The sequence below is a fragment of the Erpetoichthys calabaricus genome, chromosome 4 (assembly GCF_900747795.2).
Source record: "Erpetoichthys calabaricus chromosome 4, fErpCal1.3, whole genome shotgun sequence".
Taxonomy (NCBI): domain Eukaryota; kingdom Metazoa; phylum Chordata; class Cladistia; order Polypteriformes; family Polypteridae; genus Erpetoichthys; species Erpetoichthys calabaricus.
This window is the reverse complement of record NC_041397.2, coordinates 278,072,849-278,099,953: the sequence shown is the minus strand read 5'-3', so window position 1 is coordinate 278,099,953 and position 27,105 is coordinate 278,072,849.

The window sequence follows — 27,105 nt, the reverse complement described above, 5'->3', positions numbered from 1 at the left end:
TTATGCTCATCAATATGATTTTTGCAGTTATGCCAATATATATTTATTTAACTTTAGAACATTTTACTTACATAAGTTCATTTTTAAAACAGATGATTTAGTATGAAATACAGCTGTTCACCCTGTTTTACGGTTTTCACTTACTCAGTAATACCGGTTCAGATTAATCACAGAGAGTTAAAACTGCCCTTGGCAGCCACACATCATGTCAAATCAATCATCTACATCACTCCCCATCGATTTCATGTGAGCTGGTCTATTATACACTATACAATCATTTTGAAATGTGTGCTACTAAATTATGGAAATGTTTATTATATTGAACATAAATCTGTTGTACTGCTAAGATCCTCTGACACAAGTCAAACATCCATTTAAATTCTGTGGCCTCTAATCTCTAGGACTCTCTGAATACTAAACATTCTGATTGAAATACCAACTTGCTTTTCCAGTTTTGCTTTATTTGCTGCTTCACTTTTGACTAATTCTTGTTTGTCCACCAAATAGCAACAAATAATTGATATAATATGCTCCACCATATTGTAGATATATACTGTATATTTTTATATAGATTAATTAGATATGGATATTCTATTGTCAACCTTAATGTATACATACAGCATTTTAATTAGAAAACCTTTTTCTGATAAGAGTGAAGGTTTGTTTTGCACTTTACTGCTAACATTTTGCTTAACAATACCTGGTTGATTTTATATTTAGTATACTTATATTTCTTAGAAATTATCATATTATTTAATGACTAGTCATTTAGCCCGTTACAATAACGGGCGCTAGAACAATAGTGCATAAACATTAGTAGGAACAGTCTATATTAAATAGCAAGGGACTTTGACCTCATTCTTTTTGTTGGTCGTATTTTTCTTTCTTTCAGCCCTTCTTTTGTTGATGTTTACTTGCTGAGCTGACCGTTCTTCGTGGGCTGCCGCCGTGTATTGTGTGTCTTTAATTTTCTGTGACAGTAATACTTTCTTGTAGGTCCGCTGGCTTGTACGTCCGTAATATACCTTTAATTTTCTCTGGCGGTAATACAGGCGTGCGCATCGGTAATATGCCTTTAATCTCCTCTGACAGTAATACTGGCTTGTATGTGGCTGTAATATGCGTCACTGTATTGTGTACCTTTAATTTCCTCTCGCAGTAATACTGGTTTGTATTTTCGTAAAACGCCTCTAACTTTCTCTGACAGTAATAATGTGCATCGCACCGTGCCCCGCGCATGCGCACTTCACCAGAAGCCCCGCGCATGCGCACTTCACCAGAAGACACACACACACGGACACCTGGACGCACAAAGGGATTTTATTAAAGAGGATAATAATCCAAGTAAATGTGGCTTATGTTTGTTTTTGTTGTTTAATCTGTTAAAAGCACCTTGAGTTGCAATTAAATGTATTAAATGGTGCTATATAAATCAAATTATTATTATTATTATTATTAATTATCATAACTCAATAGTTTTTTTAGTTGACCCCATGTGATGTAACTTTCAGTTTAACATTGTGAATTCACCTTTCAGAAGTTTTTCTTTAAGCCCTGTTTGGATGGGATTAGCATTACAGACATGCGGTAACAGTGACTTTACAGACCTGTCCTCAAAGCTTATTCCATTCCAAATAGGGTGTTATTCGTAAAATATTTGTGAGAGTTTTGAAAAATGCAATATATGTAAGAAACAGTAAATGCTGAAGCACCTCTTTTAATGGAGAGAAGTTTAAAAAATCAACCAAATGCTACCTCCATCTTAAATAGTGGTCACCTTTTAGGTAAAGTCTGTTTTTGCTTCCTTGGTCCTACTATACCTTTCTGTGCTTTTTTTTGAATTATTCTCTAATAAGTTCCTTAAATAGAAATACATATTTGTATTGTTAGCTCTGGACCAGAGCTTTAACATTTTTTCACTTTTATTTTTTGCTAGCCTTTGCCCCATTTGCAGGCCAGCGCAGATAAGAAAGCCTCCTTTTTGAGGTTTGTTTGTGATTTTTGAGCAGCATGTTTCACCACATAGACAAAAACAAGGAATGGAGGTTCAGTCTCACACTGGCTGTGATATTTGTGGTTACATTGCAAAATAAAACACCTTTAAGTCAACAGAATTATATTGTGAACTGGGGAAAAGGTTAATTGCAAAAAATGAAAATCTCAACTTTTGACTTTAAATTCAATTTTACATGAATGTATTTTGCAGCTATGAAATGTCAACATATGGTTTCAGTCTTACTGCTTGTAACACAGTTTCTAATTGTTTCCCCTTAAGGCATTTTTCTATTAGCAAGAGCTGTAAATTTGGATTAAATCTGTCCAATTAGAGCTTAACACTAAATGGTTCCTACAGGAATTTCTGAAACTAATACATTCCCTGAAGAATTATTTTTCTTTAATCTTATTTGGGCATTAAAATATCAATCAGCTTTGGAATCAATCATGAAAATAATTATTGTCTACTCAGCAGATAAGGTAATAGACAGTAGAGTTTAAGTCTAGCACACTTTTTATTTTGTTGGACATTCATCAGTTTTTATTAAATTAATAACCCCAGGCCAAATGACCTATTAGAAATCTGTAGCATTTTATGTTTCATTAAATTTGCTGTGAAAGGCTGCAGAACTCCATAAAAACATTGACTTCATTAACATTCTCGTTTTACTTGTGCATACATATGAAACTGTCAATAATTAAAAGAACAGCAGACCAATTAATAAGGCAATTATTTGTAATTTCCTCTCATCACAAAAAATAACAGCTCATTAGAAGCAGCAGTGCTTTAAGGCTAAGTTCACATTAGAAATGAAAATTTAATTGCCCATTTATCAAATAACAGCTATAATTACTGATAATTTTGACTATGCCACAATAAAAAAACACATTGTGTAAATTCTTTAAATGGTAAAACGGTTTAAAAAAATAAAAAATGTAAAAGATAATTAAAATTAGGCCACCTTAAAGTTAGGATGTTAGATATGAAGAACTAAGAATTCCACATTTCACTTTATTTAAAAATTATGTTGTATATTAATGAGACTGATGGCACAAGAGAGTGGCAACATGTTGCATATTTCTTTTCACAGACATCTATGCTTTTTAGTTTATCATTTTGTTATTTGTGCAGTCAGTTATAATGATTGTTAACTATGAACGACACACCATTTAAACACTGGAGCAAGTATACAAAAATCGAGTTTTAGCCTAATAGCCTTGGTGGGGTAGCAAGTCTCAAACCTGACTCTTTTCCTCTTTAGTTCCCACTTGGTGGAACAAGCTGCCCACCTCCATCCAAACTGCTGACTCTCTCAATGTGTTCAATAAGTAATTGAAAACCCATCTGTTCTGTGAATATCTGTTTAATTGGAAAAAAAACAACTATGCTCTGTGCTATTTTATATTGTTGTAAGTTTAATTGCTTTATCGATTGTAATCTGTGATTGTAAAATTATTAGTTATTACATCTTCTCACTTGTGGCAATCAACTCTTGTTACCAGTCCTGTTACACTTGCTGAACAAACAGGCCCGACCCTAATGTTACTCGATTATGTTTACCTCCTTTGTAAGTTGCTTTGGATAAAAATGTCTGCCAAGCAAATAAATGTAAATGTAATGAACACAGAGCTGTTGCCATCAGCCATTATCAGACCACACAACTGGGCTGACTCAACTAAGAATAATCAGACAAAGAGAAGTTGGAAATTGAAAGATGAAGGGGAGGACTTCAGATGAGAATAAAACATCGCAGCAAGCAAGCAACCTCCTCTGCCCAGGTTTTTTCTGGCCAACATGCAATCTCTGAATAATAAACTGAATGACGTACTGGCAAGACTGGCTACAGAGAGACATCAGAATCTGATGTGTGTATTTTTTTTCCCTACAAGGTTTTTTAGTTTGGGAGATTTTCCTTATCTTCTTAGAGAGTCAAGGCTGGGGGGTGTCAAAAGGCAGGGCCTGTTAAAGCCCATTGCGGCACTTCTTGTGTGATTTTGGGCTATACAAAAATAAATTTCATTGTATTGTATTGTATTTTGTTTTTCTGAAAAATGGCTAACTACTGAGATATCAGACACTGTAATTAAGCCAATAACTTTACTGTCTTTTGTGAAGATCAGACTGAAATTTCAGGTAAAAGCAAAGAACGTGTTTTATGTCAAAATATGAACGATGCAAGGTAATCTGTACAAACTCATATAGAATAGTTAGCAATGTAGTGTCATCCATTTTATCATTGTCGGAGTTCTCCAATGTTTTTCGTATTGCTGTATATAGTCCTGTGCAAGCCAATACAAACAATGCACTGAATGATCTGTACATCATTCTTGTGGATTACAACAGTTTACATCCTGAGGAATTATTTATTATTGCTGGGGACTTCAATGAAGCAAATTTAAGAAATGTTTATCCTAAACATCTTCAGCATGTCACCTGGTCTGTGAGGGTGCTAATACTCTGGATCACTCCTACACATCGATTAAAGACACCTACTGCCCACTACTATGTCCCCACCTCAGATGGTCTGTTCACCTGTCAGTACTCCTGCTATCACCTTACAAACTGAGACTGAAATGTGAGGAATGGGAAAAACTGCACGACTGCTTTGAGTGTGTAAACTGGGACATATTTAGATAGCCTTCATTAAATCTGGATTAGTATGCAGTAAATTAATTAGTCCATGACTATATCTATGAAAACAGTAAACATATTTCTTATTTAGAAACTGTGAATCACCGCAGGAATTTAATGAAGGCACGAAGCAATGAATTTTGGAACATTGATGGAAACATACAAGAAATGTACATACAAACTCAGGAAAACAATCAAAGTAGTTAATTGTCAGTTCAGAAGTAAACTTGACATGTTACACAGCATAGTATACATAGCATGCAACATACAGTACTCCCTCGCTATATCGCGCTTCGACTTTAGCGGCTTCACTCTATCGCGGATTTTATATGTAAGCATATTTAAATATATATCGCAGATTTTTTGCTGGTTCGCGGATTTCTGCGGACAATGGGTCTTTTAATTTCTGGTACATGCTTCCTCAGTTGGTTTGCCCAGTTGATTTCATACAAGGGACGTTATTGGCAGATGGCTGAGAAGCTACCCAACCAGAGCGCGTATTACGTATTAAATAATACTCCTCAAATATATTTTGAGCACGGGGGATGTTCGCACCCCTAGAGGATACGGCTGCTCCTCAAAAAACGCTGAAAGATTACCTTCACATTGCTGCCATCCTTGCTGGGCTTACATGTGGCTGCTTTGTCAAGCGAAATGCTTCCCGCACGGTGCTTTGCATACTTAAAAGATCAAACAGCGCGTATTGATTTTTGATTGTTTACTTTTCTCTCTCTCTTGCTCTGACATTCTCTGCTCCTGACGGAGGGAGTGTGAGCAAACGATACGGACGCTCATCTAAAAATGCTGAAAGATTATCTCCACATTGCTCCCTTCAGTGCAACTGCTTTGTCAAGCGACATGTTTCCCGCACGGTGCTTTGCATACTTAAGAGCTCGATTGGCACATATTGATTTTTGATTGTTTTTCTCTGTCTCTCTCACTCTCTCTGACATTCTCTGCTCCTGATGGAGGGGGTGTGAGCAGAGGGGCTGTTCGCACACTGGCCTAGAGGATACGGACGCTCCTCTAAAAAATTCTGAAAGACTACCTTCACATTGCTCTCTTCCTAGCAGCTGCTTTGTCCGGCGGTGCTTCGCATACTTAAAAGCCAAAGAGCCCTATTGATTTTTGATTGTTTGCTTTTTTCTCTCTCTGACATTCTCTGCTCCTGACGCGCACTCCTTTGAAGAGGAAGATATGTTTGCATTCTTTTAATTGTGAGACGGAACTGTCGTCTCTGTGTTGTCATGGAGCACAGTTTAAACTTTTGAAAAGGAGACAAATGTTTGTTTGCAGTGTTTGAATAAAGTTCCTGTCTCTCTACAACCTCCTGTGTTTCTGTGCAAATCTGTGACCCAAGCATGACAATATAAAAATAACCATATAAACATATGGTTTCTACTTTGCGGTTTTTCACCTTTCGCGGGGGGGTCTGGAACGCAACCCCCGCGATCGAGGAGGGATTACTGTATATGTACTGCATGCTATGTACTGTATACAGTAGCATGTCTTTATTTATTTGTAAAATTCAAACATATATTTATTTGTGAGAGTCTTATTATTTTCACCTGTTGAACATTACAGTCGAGTCTGGCTGCAGACATCCATGGTCAGGCCAGATGTCTATTGTGGTGACAAACTTATTGCTGATTTTTTCATATAGATAATGATTATAGACTTGTCATAAAGATGTACGGCTAATGAGGTTAAATTCAGATATAAAACCCAGCCCCAAGTCAGGATGCAGACATTGACTATGAGGCCACGTCCACTGTCAGCTGGATTTTCTTCTGAGCGATTTTATTATTATGTGCACACTTCCAGTGATTCTTGTTTACAAAAGATATTTAATTACAATTCTAAATGACTGGCAGATTCATGTGGAATTAATCCATGAAAACACCTCCAGCCTGGAACTAAACTCCATTCTACTTGTGTGAACTGCATAAATTTCGCTGAAAGTAAAATGTAATTTATGTTTCTTGTGAATTTTTGTTTCAAAGTAGAGTACTGATTTTCATTGCTAATTCAATTCTCTTATCACTGCTAGCAAATGCATTGTACTGTACATGAGCATGAAGATTTCATAAATTTGGAAGAACAGAATTTCATATATGAATCTTTACAGATGACATACCTACACACAAGTACTCCTCCCATAAAACCCAAACCCGAAATAAGGAGCAACTCCCTACTCATATGTTAGTTCCCAGAGAATCTAGTCACACTAGGCAGTCACTTTCCTTGAAGCACTGATACCATGACAAGAACCAACCCTGGACAGATCAACAGTCCATCACAGGGCTGCCTCACACACACACCCTCCCACAGTTATAAGGAGTCAGTTTAGACTAAAGTGAGATATATCAGGCATTACTGTATTCACCTGGTAGCACTGTGATCACTGCCATCCAAACAGCCCTGTTACGCCCTATCGGAAAAGCTGTTTGTTCTAATATGACAAGAGTGAAAGGGAGATTATCTGGAGTAGGAAGAGGTGAAGACCTGGAGTGATGATAAAATTAATGTGTAGAAGATTTAGACCTGACCTGACTTCCTGCAGTGAGAAATGTTCTATTGCTTTAATAATAGTTATTTGAACTGTTATATCTCATGGCGAGTTATGGTAAGTACCGGTACTGTGATAGTTTGAATATTGCGGAGAACTAAATTACATCTCTTATTTCAAATGCTATTTTAATATCGGAAGGGATTCATCAGACTGTGTTGAAAAAGCAGGAGATTTTTAAGTATGTGAAATGGTAAAACAGGGATCACAGTACAATTGAAACTAACATGTAAGACCTTGAAATGTGGACTGAGTTTGTCCATGTCACCGCCCAGGAAAGTAGGTTAAATCATCCTGGCTGAGTCAGAAACAGATATGATTCACTCGGTACAAATATCTCAATGATGAATCATCCTGAATGCTGGTCACCTCAAGCAAGGAATCAAGTGTCTATCAGACGTGTTACATTTGTTGAAACTACAAGCTGGACCTGCTCTATCCAAATATTAATGAATTTAAATATAAACCTGTGGTACAATCTGAGCAGGTCTGACCTCATCTTACTGCCACCTATACACCTAATATTGACAGAAGCAGCTTTCTCTTAACCAAGCTGGAACATGTTATGTATGTTTGTTTTTATTTATTTATTTATTTACCAGTAATGGCGCACTGCACGTTAATGTGCAATAAATACACTTGATTTGAGCATTCATAGCTTTCATACTCTTTCTCTGTATGTTTAGCATTCGTTTGCTCAGCGATTGATGTGCTTGCTGCTTCCTGAGCAGGTCCTATTTTCTCCAACCTTCTTCTTCTTTTCTTTTGTCTGCATCTTTTCACCTTAAGTGATTAAGTCAGTGTTTGTGTTGCAATTACTTAGTACAATTTCCTTAATTTTTCACTTAAGCTGGCACTTAAGTCTTCAATCTGCCTCAAGAATCATTTAAGATATGAAGAGGTAGGGCAGGTGATGGCAAAGGTGGTAGGGATGAGAATGGCGCCTGTACACATGTGCCACATGGCCGCCCTGCTGGCCATTGCCGAGAGTTGATTCTACAATAAGATAAAATAAAAATAAAAAAGAGGAAAAACCTTGGAGATCAATCATCACCACAAAAGCAGATAGTAGACATCACATAGTATATGTGTACCAAATTTCAGGTCAACAGGTCAAACGGTTTGCGAGCTACAGGTGATTTAAAATCCTGGACAGAGAAACAGAAAGCCACGGTAGCGTATTATATAAGAATTTATTGTTTGGGAGCTTCTCTAAAATTTTAATTTTCCCTTAGGGACATTAAAGTTTAATCTATCTATCTATCTATCTATCTATCTATCTATCTATCTATCTATCTATCTATCTATCTATCTATCTATCTATCTATCTATCTATCTATCTATCTATCTATCTATCTATCTATCTATCTATCTATCTATCTATCTATCTATCTATCTACCAAAACCTCCATGTTTGTAATGTGGGATGAAAAGGGATTAAAACCCCTGCATGCATGGGAGAACATGCAGACTTCATACAGAACAGTGACCAGGCTGCAAAGTCCACAATATCCACTACAGTCTTACAGTGAGCCAAAGCGTTTTTTAGCAGAACTGGACACAAGGAAGGAATCAAACTGGGTCCAACATACAGTAAGTGCTGTATTATATATGTATCTATGCATGTATCCAATTTAATTATTTATGTGTTTTTAATTGCTTTTACTAGCAAAAGAACATTTCAGACTACTTTGAAGAAAAAATAAAATTAAACATTTTGACAGGAATATTTGCATGAAATAAATAAGTAAGTAAAACTCCAGGTTGTGAATATCACATAAATGAGAATACATTCTATAATGACCCAGACCATTCTGGAAAGTCCTAGCCATGGTAGTTACCAATCTGAAGTCTGCTCCTGGTGTAACATTCTAGGTGGCTTATCCTTGAGCTGGCATTTTCTCAAGCAGGCATGCACACTAGCATGTGCTCTGTTTTCACATATGAAGAATAAGAACATCTCCAAACATGCAGACTGACAGCATGGCAGGTTTTTCACTAATATCTCCACTGGTGAATGACAGCTTCTGGATTCCCTTACCTCTGTAGCTACAGTTTAATATGCAGATATCCAAGTCTAAGTACACTGTAATAGAACACCTCCTAGAAATTGTTCACAACTGGAATAGAAGCAGTCAAAAATATTGACAAAATGATGAACATAAAAAATTAAAAACAATGAGTAAAATAATAAGGAAGCAAAAACCCACAACTATTAGTTTCATATCATAAATACTTTAATTTTACTTATCCCTTTTTTAAACGTGCTTAGCTATGAAGAAACATCTCTTCATAAATTCCAGAAAATGTTTTCATTATGATTACATTTCTGTTATTATCTTCAATCTATGGCATTTAGTTTTATTGTCATGTCAACAATGAGTATTTGTTCTGATGGTTTGTCTGTATTAGAGCATATTTGTCTTACAATATAAAATATCATCTGAGATTCTTAAGCTGTAATATTGTATTTTGTGCACACCTTCAAATACACAATTAGCATAGAACTTTCACTGTCATCTCTGTTTGCTTACATATTTGTGTTAGTTGTGTTTCTTATTTTGTTGAAGGCCAAAACTAAAAGGACTTTTACAAAGATAACCAAATGTAACAAAGCAGTAATACCAAAGGTATAAAAGGATATCAAAGGAATACCAAATTTTACTTGACATTTAGCGAAAGCAGAAAATGCAAGAGTTTATCTCTTTGCTCTTTTTTGAGGAGACAATTGTATAAACTGTTTACAAAGTGAATTTACTGGGGGAGTCCGGAAGTCATACCCTTAATGGGATTTAGTCATTGCACATCAGTTAGACTCTGGGAGAGCTTGCTGCAGCACAGCCACAAACAGACCCTCGGTGAAAGTGGCTTTGTCAAGTAAACCTTTCTTTGACTTAATGTTATTTATTTTTTCCCACCATTTTTGATGGAGACTGGCTTGTACAGTGACTGAACATTGATTCTTTAGCATAGCAGGTCAGGTCAGGTTGGGGAGCATGAACTAGTATGGTGTGTTTTTGGACCCATCACATGACAAAACAGCTAGTCTAGTCCCACCCACCAGAAATGATCATCTATCTGCTGCAGCCAGGCATTACATGGGTATCCCCTTGGCATGGTCTAGCTGCTCGGGTCCCCAACATTGAGGATCCTGTGAGCTAGATCACCCTCGAGGAATCACACCACGTGACCGTAGTGCCATAACTGACTCTCTCACACAATGCAGGTAATGTGCCTCATTCAGGACTCTATGAGCAACCACTCATTTGGCAAAAAGTCAAACCAGTGGTACCCAAGTATTCTCTGAAGAGACACAGTACAGTCTTCGTCTTAGGTCACTGGATAGTATCCACATCTCTCATCCATATAGCAAGACAGGAAGCACCAGGACTCTAAAAACTTGGACCTTCATCCTTTTGCATAGGTATCGGGAGCACCACAGTCCCCTTTCCAGTGACCTCGTGACCCTCCATGCTCTCCCCATCCATCTACTGACTTCATAGGAAGAGTCACCAGAGACATGAATGTCACTTCCAAGGTAAGTAAACCTCTCAACATGGTTGACATTCTCTCCACAGACAGATACTCTGCTGATGGCTGTGTCCAAATGGTTATTAAAGACCTGGATGTTTTTTCAGTTTTTTTCCAGGACACTCACAAGTCCAGGCACTCAGACTCCTCACTCAGTCTCTTGAGAGCCTTGGTCAGAGCCTCCATTGACTCCACAAAGAACAAAGCGTCATCAGCAAAGTCAAGATCAGTGAATCTTTCTTCACCAAAGATGCCCTTCAGCTGCCGGACCCTATGACCCTGCCCAACACCCAGTCCATGCAAGCATCGAACAGAGTAGATGCAAAAACACACCCCTGATGAACCCCAAAATCATCTGGGAAAAATTCAGAGATTCTGCCTCCACTCTACACAGCGCTCACAGTACCGGTGTACAGGCCAACCATGATATCCAGCAACTCTAGGTGGAAGTCTTAGGATGTCCCACAGGTATAGTACAATATAGCAAGCAATTTTTATAAAGCATGTCCTCTCTCACCACATCCTTAAACCTTCCCTTAGGCCTTCCTCTTTTCCTTTTCCCTGGCAGATCTATCCTTAGCACCCTTCTCCCAATATACTCAGCGTCTCTCCTCTGCACATGTCCAAACCAACGCATTCTCGCCTCTCTGACTTTGTCTCCCAACCGTCCAACTTGAGCTGACCCTCTAATGTACTCATTTCTAATCCTGTCCATCCTCATCACACCCAGTGCAAATCTTAGCTTCTTTAACTTTGCTACCTCCAGCACTGACTCAGTCAGTGCCACCGTCTCCAACCCATACAACATAGCTGGTCACACTACCATCCATGCTTTCTCCAGTTCCAGAACGACGCAATGCAACTCCTTCTGGCCTTTTCTGTACTTCTCCATCAACATCCTCAGAGCAAACATCACATCTGTGGTGCTCTTTCTTGGCATGAAACCATACTGCTGCTCACTAACCATCACCTTCCTTCTTAACCTAGCTTCCACTACTCTTTCCCATAACTTCATGCTGTGGCTCATCAATTTTATTCCCCTGTAGTTACTGCAGTCCTGCACCTCCCCCTTTTTCTTAAATATCGGCACCAGTACACTTCTTCTCCACTCCTCAGGCATCCTCTCACTTTCCAAGATTTCATTAAACAATCTGATTAAAAACTCCACTGCCATCACTCCTAAACACTTCCATGATTCCACAGGTATGTCATCTGGACCAACGGCCCTTCCATTTTTCATCCTCTTCATAGCTGTCCTTACTTCCTCCATGCTAATCAGTTGCACTTCCTGATTAACTATCTTCGCATCATCCAACCTTCTCTCTCTCTCGTTCTTTTCATTCATCAACCTCTCAAAGTACTCTTTCTATCTGCTCAACACACTCTCCTCGCTTGTATGTTTCCATCTTTATCCTTTATCACCCTAACCTGTTGCACATCTTTCCCAGCTCAGTCTCTCTGTCTAGCCAATCGGTACAGGTCCTTTTCTCCCTCCTTAGTGTCCAACCTCTCATACCCCTCATCATATGCCTTTTCTTTAGCCTTCGCCACCTCTCTCTTCACCTTGCGCCTTATCTCTTTGTACTCTTGTCTACTTTCTGCATCTCTCTGACTATCCCACTTCTTCTTTGCCATCCTCTTCCTCTGTATACTCTCCTGTATTTCCTAATTCCACCACCAGGTGTCCTTTTCCTCCTTCCTCTTTCCAGATGTCACGCCAAGCACCCTTCTTGCTGTCACCCTTACTACATCTGCTGTAGTTTCCCAGCTGTCTAAATACCTAAATACCTAAATACACTCCACCTGCCACCACTTTGCAGTGTTCAATTTCTTTCAGATTGACTCTTCTGCATAGGATGTAATCCACTTGTGTGCATCTTCCTCCACTCTTGTACGTCACCCTATGTTCCTCCCTCTTCTTAAAATACATGTTCACCACAGCCATGTCCATCCTTTTGGCAAAATCCACTATCCTCTGACCTTCATTCCTCTCCTTGACACCATACCTACCCATCACCTCCTCATCTCCTCTGTTCCCTTCACCAAAATGTCCATTGAAATCCGCTCCAATCACCACTTTCTGTCCCTTGGGTACACTGTTCATCACTTCATCCAATTCACTCCAAAAATCTTCGTTCTCATCCATCGCACACCCAACTTGCAGGGCATATGCACTAACAACATTCATCATCACACCTCCAATTTCTAGCCTCATAATCATTATTCTGTCTGACACTCTTTTCACCTCCAAAACACTCTTGACATACAGTACTTTTCCTTCAGTATAACCCCTACCCTATTTCTCCTCCCATCCACACCATGATAGAACAATCTGAATCCACCTCTGATCCACCTGGCCTTACTCCCCTTCCATTTAGTCTCTTGCATGCACAATATATCAACCTTCCTTCTCCCCATCATATCTGCCAACTCTCTCCCCTTACCAGTCATACTGCCAACATTCAAAGTTCCTACTCTCAGTTCCACTCTCTTTACCTTCCTCCTCTCCTCCTGCGTCCGGACATGTCTCCCCCCTCTTCTTTTCCTTCTTTGGCCAACAGTAGCACCCTGTTGGCTAACAGTACTGGTGGCGGTTGTTGTTAACCCAGGGCTCGATCGATCCGGTATAAAAATTTGTATTGTTCTCTGCATATTGATTTCGCAAAATTTTACACCGGATGCCCTTCCTGACATAACCTTCCCCATTTATCTGGGCTTGGGACCAGCATGAAGAAACAAACTGGTTTGTGCATTCCCTGTGGCTGGGTTATGCTCTTTCCCAAATGATATACCAATTTCCAGGGGAGTCTTGGTCTTATAGTCCTTGGACTGGAAGGGGTGGAGTCAGTGATTTCTCTGAGCTCTGGGTGGTAAAAGAGGCAATACCATCAGCAACAGTGCCCCCTCGCTTACTACTTAACGCTTACAACTTATGAACCTGGATGGTGACCCTCTGCTTCTGATATTGGGACCACTTAGTTATTAGCTAACCAAATGATCTAGAATGGTCTCCTCTCATTTGTCAAATGTTTAATGTTCTCGGTAGCATGGAGCTTGCACCAAGTTTCAGTTCCTGTCTGAGATATTCTACACTGGGTTTGCTTATTTTTCCCAAGTACTTTAGTTTTATCGTTTATCTTGTAAGACAAGAAAACAAAAAGAGTTGAGGCTCCATCCCGTATATTGTAAAGAAGCTCTTCCTAAACAATGTAACTCCAGAGCAGTTTCTGGATCAGTGTCCAAAACAGAATAGGGTGGGGAGGGAAAGTGGATTGCTTTTATAGGTGGAGGAGAGGAAAAGGCGGGTCCATAAGGGATCTGGCCGAAAGTGAGGTCAGTAGGAGGGTGTGGTTAGGAAAGGAATGCAGGAACTGGTAGTGGTCAGAGTTGCCAGGTCCGCGGTTTTCTTGCCCAATTGGGCTGCTTTCAAAAACTAGCTGCACAAACGAAATGCTGCACCTTTTTCAAATGTCCGGACTTTACTTGATGTCTGTTGCCATGTAAAAATTGTAGACAGTTTGCTTTCGATGTCTTTCAGTAATGCAGCAGTGGAAACAACTTTCTCTCAAATGAATCTGATTAAAACGAAACTGAGAAAGAGAATATGGCAAGGCATACTGGAAGCTTGTTACGCAGTAGAAGCTACATGAGACACAGAGGGATCTGTTGTAATGGATTTATTCCAGTGACAGCTATGCTGGCTAAATTCAACTCAAGCATTTATTCCATTGACGAGCAAGACAACAACATTCTAGTGGAGGAATATTTTGCTGCTAAAGATTAATAAGGTTAGTTTTTAACTTTTTATAGATGAGTTTTTGATCTATTTTGCTGTTGGAGATTTGAAGGTAGCCCTTGGGTTGTTTTTGGGCTACTTTTTCTAGACAAATGGACGGGATTTGATAAAAGCGTCTGGCAACCCTGATCATGGTTTAGGTGGGCTCCTGTTCTGGCGATCTGTAGAAGAGGGAGAAGAGACATTAGTGCACTTCATCAACCCCTGACTTTGTATCTTGTCCTTGGTTAAGCCCTTAGCTTGTACTACTGTACATTAGGGTGCCAGTGAAAATCAAAGTTTTTATTTTATCACGTTTTAGCCCCCAGTTTTGTTCCTCTAGTTACCTTGATAAATTGCACAAAGTTTTATGACAATCAAACAATATTTACTAGTGGCACAAGATATCAGAATTGTTCTATATTCACTATACAGAAATGTGCGTGCTGATATGACTGTTCTGTCCAGCTCTTCAGAGCTTTTCAGTTAACAGAGTTTTTGTTGGTGCTGGAAACTGTTTGCAATGGTCTTCTACAACTTGTAGGAGTTACTGTTTCTGTTCTTCTTGGTTTGTGATGGCCGAATTGAATGACTGAATCAGTGCCACCCCTCTTTCCGCTGCATCATTGACCACTTTCAGGTGTTTGACATTGCACCGCGCTGAAATATATGCTTCATTACTGTCCCATGAATCAGGATCATCCACAAGGAAGTCCAGTGAAATCTCCATACAAGTGAAAAACGTCCTTGTGTTATGTGATACAAAGTGTGCCAACCGGGTTTCAGCGATGCAGCTTTCTTCAACTGTTGCTCATACAGATGGATCTTCATCACCGTTTCTGTTTAGTGTAGCAACCAGTTCTCTTTTTTCTGTCACAGACAGTTGAGTATCAAAAAATGAAAGCCCAACAAAAGTTTCACTCACGTACCAAAGATGGCGTGTAAAAGTCTGTATTGCTGCATTTGCAACTGTTCTGTTTACATCACGGTACATCACCAGGGCTTTCAGCAGCTGGAGATCATTTCATGGAGCTGACGCTGGGGAGGTACAGGTGTACCACGCTTTGATATACACCTTCACCACAAACATGTTGAACTGCTGATCTTCTGGATTTCGATTTCTGCAGACCTTTCCATTTCATGTGCTGCTGTTTGATTTTGTTTATTATATTGTGCTCTTTATTCGTAGGGATTTGTGCCTTCTTCCAGAACTGGATGACCTCTTTTGTTGTTACAGCAGCACTATCCTGGACTGTTTTCTTCTCAACAGTATGCAAATGAAAAAATCGACTTAGCACTTGTCTGTTAGAAGGCAGCTTACAGCCAGTAATGGTCTCAGAGAGTCCTCCTATAAGCCATACAGCGTGTCCTGATTGCCTTGACTTTTTATCTACAACTGGTGTCATCTTGCTTAAATCTTTCACCTATACCTGTTATGCAAACATAACAGTGTTGAGTAATTAGGACTCAGTAAGTTTATAATTTTGGTACAGCTTTGTATCAGTCTAAAGTTGCAGATAGAAATAAGAAATAATCCCATCTGGCTTATAGGACTACGCTATGCAAACAGCCTAACAGCACTGTAACATTTTCTTCTTGTTGTCTCACAGTTCCTCTATTATCACTCGCAAGGAGTATGTATGCCTGTTACTGTTAAAATACTGGAATCACACAAGTTATTAACCTTTAACTTTGGGAACTGTGAATGAAACATGTCAATATGAGCATATAAAAAACACTTGGTTTTTCATGTATTACATTATTTTACATTTCTTACACAAGTGTCACAGCAACAAAAATAAACACTAGGCATAGAAAAACAAACTAGGCATAGATAAAAACAATACAAATTTATTTTAAAAGCTCAGTTATGCTGAATATTCCAAGTACAACACCTGTCAATAACAAGTATAATAGTTACATGCAAAGGGGATTTTACAATAAATACCGATGACTTCAGAAGCATTGTGCCACCAGTAAATGTTGATAAATTCATCTCAAATTTTTTTCATGTATAATTTTTCTGAAAAGGAACATTTTTACAGGGTAAGACTTCACAAAATAGATACGTCACTTGTTCATTGGCACCCTACTGTACATGTTAGAGACACTAATTCAAACTTGTATGAAAGAGTGCTGGAGTATGTGCAAGTGTGTTCTGTGATGGACAGGCATCCCACCTAAAGTTGGTTCTGTATTAGCAACTGATTCTGCTAGGTTACACTCCTGATTCCTGTAATCCTGTAAAAATCAGGTTCATAAAAATGTTTCATAAGTGGATAGATGTAATAGCGCTGCTTTGCGTAGGAGTAATTAAATTAACAGTAATTAGCAACTTTGATGGTGCAAATCATGCATTTAAATATCAGACCCAAGAAATTCATAAAGTAATTGATGTTCTCAGCGTGAATTAAGAGCATATCTGTTTATCGCTCAAGTGCATTTTTATATGACTTCTCAGTAGGATATTTTTATGCTGTTACCTTAGCCTGTTCTTCTTTATGATGTGGCATTTTTAAATAAACTGTAAAACTGTATATTTCATATAAGATGTGTGCCCTTGTAGTAAAAGACATTCTGCAGAATCTTAGACTGGGATTGGTGAACTTAATTAAATGTGTCAAAGTTCACAGGATTCAAGATCCATGATTACAAACAAAGGAATAAAGGTCATCTGCATTTACAGAGGATGTGTTATAAGGTCCTACTAGATGGGCCAAAGTCTGTAACATGTGGTGCCATCAGGGAGTTGAACACTGGCTATCTTTGGTTTGCATAAACAACATCTGTAGATGAGTGGCTGTTATTTTACATTTTAATTTTGTATAAATCTGTTTATGTGTGGGTCTGTCTGCATGTTTATAATATGCAGACATTATAATAAAATTACAATGAAGGAGTTTGTTTTGATTGCACTCTACTGTGAAATTGTTAGAGGTTAACTTAATCCAGCAGGGCTGGATTTAATGAGGGAAGCCTCCTTTCTGATCAGACATCCTGCAGAGATCTATAAAAGGTGGCACATCAGGTTACCAGTTTGCTCTGACCACAAAAATGGCCTAAAACGTTTTTCTGGGTGTACAAGGATTATAACAGAGCTTTCACAAGAGAATACATCTTGAAATGAATCTGTAAAATTAGGTCTGACTCACACATAAGGTTTAGTCAGAAAAAAGTGCTGCTAATTAGCACATCTAGCATGTCTAGGGTGTATTTACAGTACAGGGAATGTAATAGTAATGGGGATGGTAATTACCCCAGTGTAAACTGGGAAAACCTAACAAACAGTACAGCACAGAAACAGGAATTCACAGACAATATTATTTTTTAATAAGTTACTTTATTTAAACCAATAAAAAGAGAAGTGTGACTAGGTTTAAACTCCTGTAATGCTCAACAAAATATTTAGGGCTGAGGTCACTGAAATATTAGGATTTGGCAATTATAATAAGTTTCATAATGTTTCACCTGGGCATATATCCAAAAACTAATACTGTTAAATTGAATTTTACTAAAGCAAATTTTGAACAGATGGGTTGAACTACTGCTACTGGGATAGGCTGCAGCCCCCCGTGACCCCTAATTACATTTAGCCTGATTGGCTATGTTATGATATATTATGAATATTCAGGTATTAGCACAGTGGACTAGCAATGATATCGATGTACATGTCTACTTTTTACAAACCAAAATTTAGATGCTAGAGGAAATATAAAAGAACTATTCAGTGGGTAAACGAACAAGAAACCGCAATTGAAGGAGCAGAGTTATAACGTGTACATGGTAAATAACTCAGCTGCAAAATGAAAAGCACATAAAAACAAAATTAAGAAGGAAACTGGAAATGCCAAAAGAGTTTCACAAAAAAAAAAACAGAACTCTACTATAAGTGTCTCTTTCAGTATTAAGAGACATTTAAAGAGAAGTGAATTCAGTAAAATTATATATAATAGTCTGACACATAAGCTTAAGGATATAGGGGTATAAGATTGGTTAAAAATATGGGGAACAATTTGAATGTAACACCTGCTCTAATCTAATTACCGTTTGCCTTTGAGTTGAGGAGGACTTTTCCAAGGGACACTGATGTCACTTCCACCCATCATCCCTCTTCTTCCACCTCCGCCACCTGACATGGGAAGATGTTGTTAGTTCTGACCTGTAGCTCAAGGAAGATGGAAGTTTATGATGAGTTGCCACATCCATGTCGGCATCAACATCTCTAAAAGAAATATGTTTTTCAAGGTATTTTATCTGCCTACCAGACATTAAACAGGGATCACAATGGTGTCCCAACTCTTTCTCTTTACTTGAAGTGCCATATTTACAATATATTTATATATATATAGTCACACGCCTGTGCATTGGTAGCAGAACTATGGCCGAATCAGGAAGTGACGCTGTTGTCTAATGCCTTCTCTCTTCCTCCCTCCACAGAATGGAAGTTTGACAGCTGCTCCACCACTGACATCACTTCCATTGCCCACCCTCCTGGACCTGCCTCTTCCTGGCAGGATCATTTAAAACCAACAACGCTGCAATTTTGAATCAGTTCCGTTCTGCACTTGCATCTGGGAAGACATCTTAATATTTTTGTTGACAACTGTCTTTTTCTTTTTCTTACAATTATATGGGGTCACTGGGTAGTGTCTTCTGGTCAGAAAATAACAAAGCAATGGATTTTGCAATGCTTATAGCCGCCGTGGCTAAAGAAATCAAACCCCACTACATTCAGTTAGGAGAACAGCAGACTTAGCCAGCCATTGCAGAAATGTGAAATATGAACATCTTCCCAGCAGGATGAGGGGTCAATCCCAGGTATTGTTACCCTTGTGACTGGGTGATGACATAGAAACTTACTTTCTGATCTTCAAAAAAAACAGCTACCAGGCAGGCACCACTGGGAGTATGCAGAATTGGCTCACATGCTAGTGCCATTGCTAATAGGGGAGGCACAATGGGCTTATTACGACCTTGATGAGCAGGCCAGTTCTGATTGTAATTGACTGAATGACGAGGTGTTGCTGAAGTCCAGAGTATGCCCATACCAGCAGTCTTTGTAGGGAGTGGCATTTTAAACTCGAGTGGTTGGTGTGCTCACAACATTTCAATATTTGGGGCAAAGTAGGGCATGAGACTGGATTTCAATGACTCCAAGAAAATCATAGAGCAGGTCTCTTTTGACATCCATCCTGGGCAACACCCTCCGTAATTTCCTCATGCAGTTGGTTAAAGTCTAAAAACATTGATGGCCCTCACTGCAACCCCTGAGCTGCACAGAGCAGCTTCACATAGCCCGTTGGTCACCACAACCCTTGGATGGGATGAGTTAGTAACCCAGAGCCTACCCATCACAACATGGACCCCGCAATCAAGCCGAAGGAGTAGTCCACACCTCCCCTCCACTGTTTCAAGTGCAGGGAGGTGGGACATATAATCCCAAATTGCCTTCACATTGATGAGCCAAAGGACTACAGTTGAGCACAAGGAGTAAGGTATTGTGCAGTTGTCAATCCCATGACCCTCCCCTGCACAGATATTTTTGTGGTAAATGGACACAAGGTTACAGGATTTATTGATTCCAGCAGTGCACTTCTGTTGTTGCTTGCAGTTACATGCTTCCGTAACAGTACAATTCTGGATTGACTAGTGTGAAAAGGCGCTATATAGGTGCCCAACCCAACACACACTGGACAAGGAGGCACACTTAAAATAAATAAACTATTTATTTGTCTTTGCCTGTAGGCGCACGTCTTCCCCATGTCCCACAGGCAGTACACAGTCCCAAGCACAGCAACTGATACACCAACCCAAATAAAGCACACTCTTCTTCTTCTTCCACCACTCCTCCCAGGCAACCTCGTCCTCCTCCTCCCGATTCTGGCCCCTGAGTGGTGGTCGTTTTATCAGGCACTCGGAAGTGCTCCAGGTGCTTGATTAGCGACACCCGGCTGCACCTCCGGGTGTGGTGAAATAACTGCCCAGAAGGGCCCAGCAGCTCCCACTGCAGCACCCCCTGGTGGCGCATGCGGAATCCAACAGGGCTGCACCAAACTCCAACCCCCATGAAGCCCTGTGGGAGTCCGAGGCACCACTGAAACCCAGGGAGGCTGCCATCTAGTGTCCAGGGAGAGGCACTGGGTCTCCCATCCTTGCTCCCCTGGAACATATGCCGCAGTGGTGTCCCGACCGGGTGTGGGGCCCAGCCGCCTGCCAGAGTAGTCTAACATGTATTCATAGGAAAACTTGATGGTAAAGGTATGCCCATTGTGGATTTTCCTTTTTTTGCTGAACTTGCACAATTAAGGTGGCTGTTATGCATAGCCCACCTTACCCAGTGATACTAGATTGTGACTGGATGGGTGATTCCATGGGCCTTACAGTAAAAGGTGAAACCTTGCCTCAGACTGTCTCCATGCCACGCTGTGAGTCGACTCCAGTGCATGATCACATTTCTAAATATCAAAAACTTCTGACTGTACTCTATGTATACAGTATTTTCACCGGTTTACATTTATCTATTCTGTATATAAAAATATTTCATAAAGCTATATCTATTCATAGCCTGTATCTTTACCTACTGATCAGTATTCATATCTATTTACTCTTCCTTGTACATACTACTACCTGTAAATTCAAATATCATATAAATATATGTTCTCATTTGTATGCTGCCTTATTGCACCTTACTGCCTAGTGTCTATCTATCTATCTATCTATCTATCTATCTATCTATCTATCTATCTATCTATCTATCTATCTATCTATCTTTTTTATTTATTAATTTTTATTGTAATCATTCCATACAAATAGATCAATTTATAACCAAACAAAATTGAAGTCAAATCAAACCCCACCCCTGAGAAGGAGAGCTCTATCTATCTATCTATCTATCTATCTATCTATCTATCTATCTATCTATCTATCTATCTATCTATCTATCTATCTATCTATCTAGCACCTCGTGAAAGCTAGTGATTCTATATAAACATATTTTTTTGCAGGAGAGAGGAATAATTGTATACTAGGAAAATTCCTAAAGTCTGAAGTTAGATTAATATTTATCACAGAAAAGTTTTTGGATGCAATTATTAAAGAAAAGTGTAATAGCAAATATCAATTATAGGTTTAGAAGTGAATGGTAAACATGGGTTTAGATTTGGAAGATTATGTTTTACGTATCTTGTCTACTTTTATCGGAAAGCAAGAAAAACATTTTAACAGAGGGGTGCATGCAATATTTACTTCTACTTTCAAAAAGCTTTGGATAAAATGCCTCATGGGAGATTAGTGGTAAAACTAAAGTAAAACTAAAAAGAAGGAATTCAGTGTAGAAATGGATAAAAAAAAACTGGTTTAAAAACAGAAAGCTGTGAATTACATGATGTTAAACTTGGGGTCCCTCAGGGATCAGTGCTTGGGCCATAGCTCTTTTAATTTTTTATAAACCTTGTAGATACTGTAAAAATAAAACTCGCACACTAGCTAGTTCTGCAGGTTGATAATAAAGTAGGTAGACTGGGATAGTCTGGAGCAAACAAACCATTTAAATTGCACCCTGGAAGAATTCCAATTTGATAGGTCACAGCTTAAAATTGATGTAAACAATGTGAAGCTTTACATGTAGGAAATAAAAATATTAGGAATATTTATACAATTAATGGTCTGAAACTTGTAGTAAAAAGGACTTAGGAGTCATAGCAGATCTACAACTGCAAAGCGTCAGTTTGTGACGTGTGAATCCCTGTCTTGCTTCCCAAAACACGAGGCTAAGTCTCAGTAGTTTAATAAACCAGCTTTATTCAGCTTGAAACAGGAACAGCAGGGTTATTTATTGTAGCGGGATCTGCCACTCTCCTAATCATAGACACAGCAGTCAGACAGGGTTGTGACTAGGTTAGCGGCCACGTAATCCTGTTACCTGCATTTACAATGTTCCTTGCATCACCCATCGACAACAGCTGCTTATAGGGTGACCACAAGTTTGCTTCGGCGTGTCATCCCACTGTGGGGAGTCCCAAAAGAGTGTAGAAACCTCACAAGTTCCACAGCACACTGTTGGGACTGTAATTATGCAGAAGTTCTAAAGTCTTCTAGTGAGGACTCATTTCCAGTATTGTGTGTAGATTTAGTGTTCATATTTCAAGAAGGATATAATAAAATAGCAAGAAAACAAGCAAGAAGAATCTAATGCCACTGCAACTAGTAGTGCCTGAGACAGTTACTGTACATACTGTATTGATTTTTGGGTTTTGAACACTAGTTTATTTTTCTTCACCATTCTGTATTTTTTAAAACTATTTTCTTGTTTGCATTGTTTTTTTATTGTTATTTTAGGTTTTTTTTAGGGTATTTCTTTAACTATTATCTTGCTGTCGTTTTTTATCAGTGCAGGATTTACGTATAAGCTACACAAGCTATAGCTTAGGGCCCCCGCCTTCTTGGGGGCCCCCAAAACAAATTGCCCGAGTGAGCAATTGTCATATATACTTAAATATACTACAGCATTATTTGTCCCAATCAGGCCCGGCCTTAGGCATAGGCGAAGTAGGCGACCGCCTAGGGCCCCGGCGTCCGGGGGGCCCCGGATCGACTCCTTGGTCTAATTTTCACACATTTCACAAAGCTTCCAGGGGGGTTCCGCCCCCCTCAGGGGGCCCCTGGACCCCCCTTTCGCCTAGGGCCCCATAATACCTAAGACCGGGCCTGTTTTTTATCATTATTTTTGGCATTATTTTGTTTGTTGGAACTGCTGCATGTTATGTTAACAGCCAGGGTTTGTTCCCTCATTTATGTATATTTTCCATTTTATTATTATTTTTGTAATTTTTGCAATATTGTTTTTCAAGTATTTTTATGGGGGGGTCACTGGGGTCTGCTGGAGCCAATCCCAGCCAACACAAGATGCAAGGCAGGAAACAAACCCTGGGCAAGGCACACACACACACCAAGCACACGCTAGGGACAATTTAGGATCACCAATGCATCTAACCTGCATGTCTTTGGACTGTGGGAGGAAAGCGGAGCACCCGGAGGAAACCACTTCATTCTCTCAGATTTCATTTATTGATCTATTTACAATAGTTAGCAAGATGAAACCTGCATCATCCTCTTTAGAGATATTTACCTCCTTAGTTTTACTTGGGGTCTTCACCAGCATTGGTCCATCTTTGCTTTCCATAATCAGTTGCTCTCTGAAGCAAGGGTATGTTCCTTCCCATTTTAAACACACCAATTTAATGCCTTTACTAAAAAACCTAATCTTGATGCTAGCTCTGTGTTAAATTATTGGTCAATTTCAAAATTACTGTTTATTAGTAAAATATTAGAAAAGGCTGTTGAAATCCAAATTAAATCTTTATTACACAATTTATTGATTTTTGATACTTTAAAATCTGGTTTTCAAAAGAAGCACTCTACTGAGACTGCTCTTTTTAGAGGTCTATAATGATCTTCTAATGGCTTCTGATGCAGGGAATTGTTCTGTACTCATTTTACATGACCTTAGTGCAGCCTTTGATACTGTAGGTCATAATATTTTGCTTAGTCAGCTTAGACAGTTGGCTGGTATTTTCAACTCTGAGTTAGACTGGTTTTCATCCTGCTTATCAAATAGGAGCTTTTCTGTTAGTACGAGTAAATTTTCTTCTGCCACTGCTTCTAGAAACTGAGGGGTTCCCCAAGGCTCAATCCTTGGCCAATTGTTATTTCCATTTTACATCCCTCCTTTAGCAGGGCCCATTGAATCTTTTAAAGACATCTCTTATCACTTGAATGCGGATGATATTCAGCTGTATATTTCTTTTAAGCCACACCAGCTCCATAAGTTGTCCACCCTAGTTGATTGAGTTTCACGGATAAAAGAGTGGCTCTCTAACAATTACTTACTCAACTTCCAGCAAATACTGAAACCATGATTATGTTTGTTATATATTGTAATATATTGTGAAGTTCCCCTTGGGATTAATAAAGTATCTATCTATCTATCTATCTATCTATCTATCTATCTATCTATCTATCTATCTATCTATCTATCTATCTATCTATCTATCTATCTATCTATCTATCTATCTATCTATCTATCTATCTATCTACCCTGACACTTATCCTAAGATTAGTCAGGCACTTTTGCATCTTACTGCATGACTGCTGAGTCCAGTATTCACAACCTAGGAGTTATATTTGATTCCTTTCTGAGTTTTATTTCACATGTTAAATCTGTTTCTCTTTACTGTTACTTTCACTTAAGAAACATTTCAAAACTACGTTCTACAGTTTCATCATCAGAGCTGGAAAAAATTGTTCATGCATTTGTTTCCTCATACTTAGATTATTGTAATGCATTGTTTACTGACTTGGACAAATCATCGTTTTCGTGTCTTCAGGCTATACAAAATGCAGCGGCCAGGTTGCTAACGAGTTCTAGAAAGAGAGATCATATTACACTTATTTTATACACTTTGCATTGGCTTCCAGTGGATTTAGATGATATGGTTTTGTATACATCAGACCCACAAAATACTGTGCCTGCAGTCTTAACAGTACTTACAGAATTTCAAAAGATCTCTGGTCTCAGAATTAATCTGAATAAAAGTGTACTCTTTCCAGTGAATTCAAAAGCATACAATATCAGATTGGACACCTTCCCTTTTATTATTGCAGATCAGTTTAAATGCCTAGGGGTAAATATCACAAGTAAACACAAAGCTCTTTATCAACTAAATTTCACCGTCTGTATGGAAAAAATTAAGCAAGACTTGCATAGATGGTCAGCCCTATATCTCACTCTAGCTGGAAGAATTAACATTGTTAAGATGAACATTCTTCCTAAGCTTCTTTTTTTATTTCAAAATATTCCAATATACATCAATAAATAATTTTTTAAGCAATTAGATTCAACAATAACCTAATTTATTTGGAACTCAAAACATCCAAAGAACGACCCTACAAAGACCTAAGGCAGAAGGTGGCATGGCTCTGCCCAATTTTCAGTTTTATTACTGGGCAGTAAACATACAAGCTATAAAAACCTGGACATGGACACAAATAGATGAACATACACAGGTTTGGTCCCAATAGAAGTAATATCCTGCAGTACTTCTTTATATTCCCTGCTTTGTGTCCCTATAAATGCAAGTTATCGCCAATATACTAACAACCCAATTGTGCTTCACTCACTCAGAACATGGAACCAATGTAGAAAGCATTTTAAGATGGAGAATCTTTTATCTGTGGCACCCCTGCAAGAGAACCACCTCTTTCAACCCTCGCAAACATATGCAGTTTTCAATATCTGGAAAAGATTTGGGATTAAATTGCTTAGAGATCTTTATATAGACAACATCTTTGCATCCTATGAACAATTACATTCCAAATTTAACTTTCCAGCTATACATTTATTTCACTATCTTCAAATTAGAAACTTGGTTAAAAAGAACCTGCCTGATTTTCCATCTTCTTGCACCCTCCTCCATACCGGAAAAAATATTGCTCAATTTCGAGGACTTAGACACCATCTCTGCAATATATAAAATTATTTTACAGTCCCTCCCTTTCAAAGATCCAAGAGGACAATGGGAAAAAGATCTCTCTCTCAGAAAAGGAGTGGAAGTTAGCAATGCAGAGAAGTCACTCAAGCTCCATATGCAGAAAGCATACAATTATTCAACTCAAAATATATATCGAGCACATCTGTCTCACTTAAAACTGTCCAAAATGTTTCCAGGGCATGCTCCAACCTGAGAACGCTGCAATCAAGTCCCAGCTTCACTGGGTCAGCATGTTTTGGGCCTACTCCAAATTAACATCATTTTGGACCAAAATTTTTAAATGCCTTTCAGACAGCCTTGGCGTCACAATCCCTCCTAACCCATTAATAGCTGTTTTTGGTGTTCTTCCAGATGGGTTTAAAGCGGAGAAGGACAAACAAACTGTGATTACCTTCACTACACTACTGCCGCATAGACTTATCTTGCTAAACTGGAAGACTCCTAATTCTCCTCTTTTAAGTCAGTGGGAAACCAATGTTTTATATTATTTGAAATTGGAAAAAATCAAATTCTCAGTTAGAGGATCTGTACAGAACATTTTCAAAACCTGGCAGGATCTAATCTATACTAATAAAAGGCAAAGCCCTCACTGACTCACTGACTGACTGACTGACTGACTGACTCACTCATCACTAATTCTCCAACTTCCCGTGTAGGTAGAAGGCTGAAATTTGGCAAGCTTATTCCTTACAGCTTACTTACAAAAGTTAGGCAGGTTTCATTTCGAAATGGAATAGGCAGAGTCATGTATCACGTCATCACGTATTACGCCTCCTACGTAATCACGTGAAGTGAAAACAAGGAAGAGATTTACAGCACGAGTCAAACGCGGGAACGAAGGTAAATGACATTAATTGTTGAGTGTCTTTTAATACTGTGTAATTGTTGAGTGTCTTTTAATACTTTGTAAGCATACATATTAACAGATGTGCAATTAAACGTGTGCATTTACGGGGTGATTTCTCAGGCTTAAAGCTCGAAGTGATCACTCGAGTGAAGGCAGCTTCACAAAAAAACCAGATCCTTAACAAACTGTTATTGGTATATTTTCCCT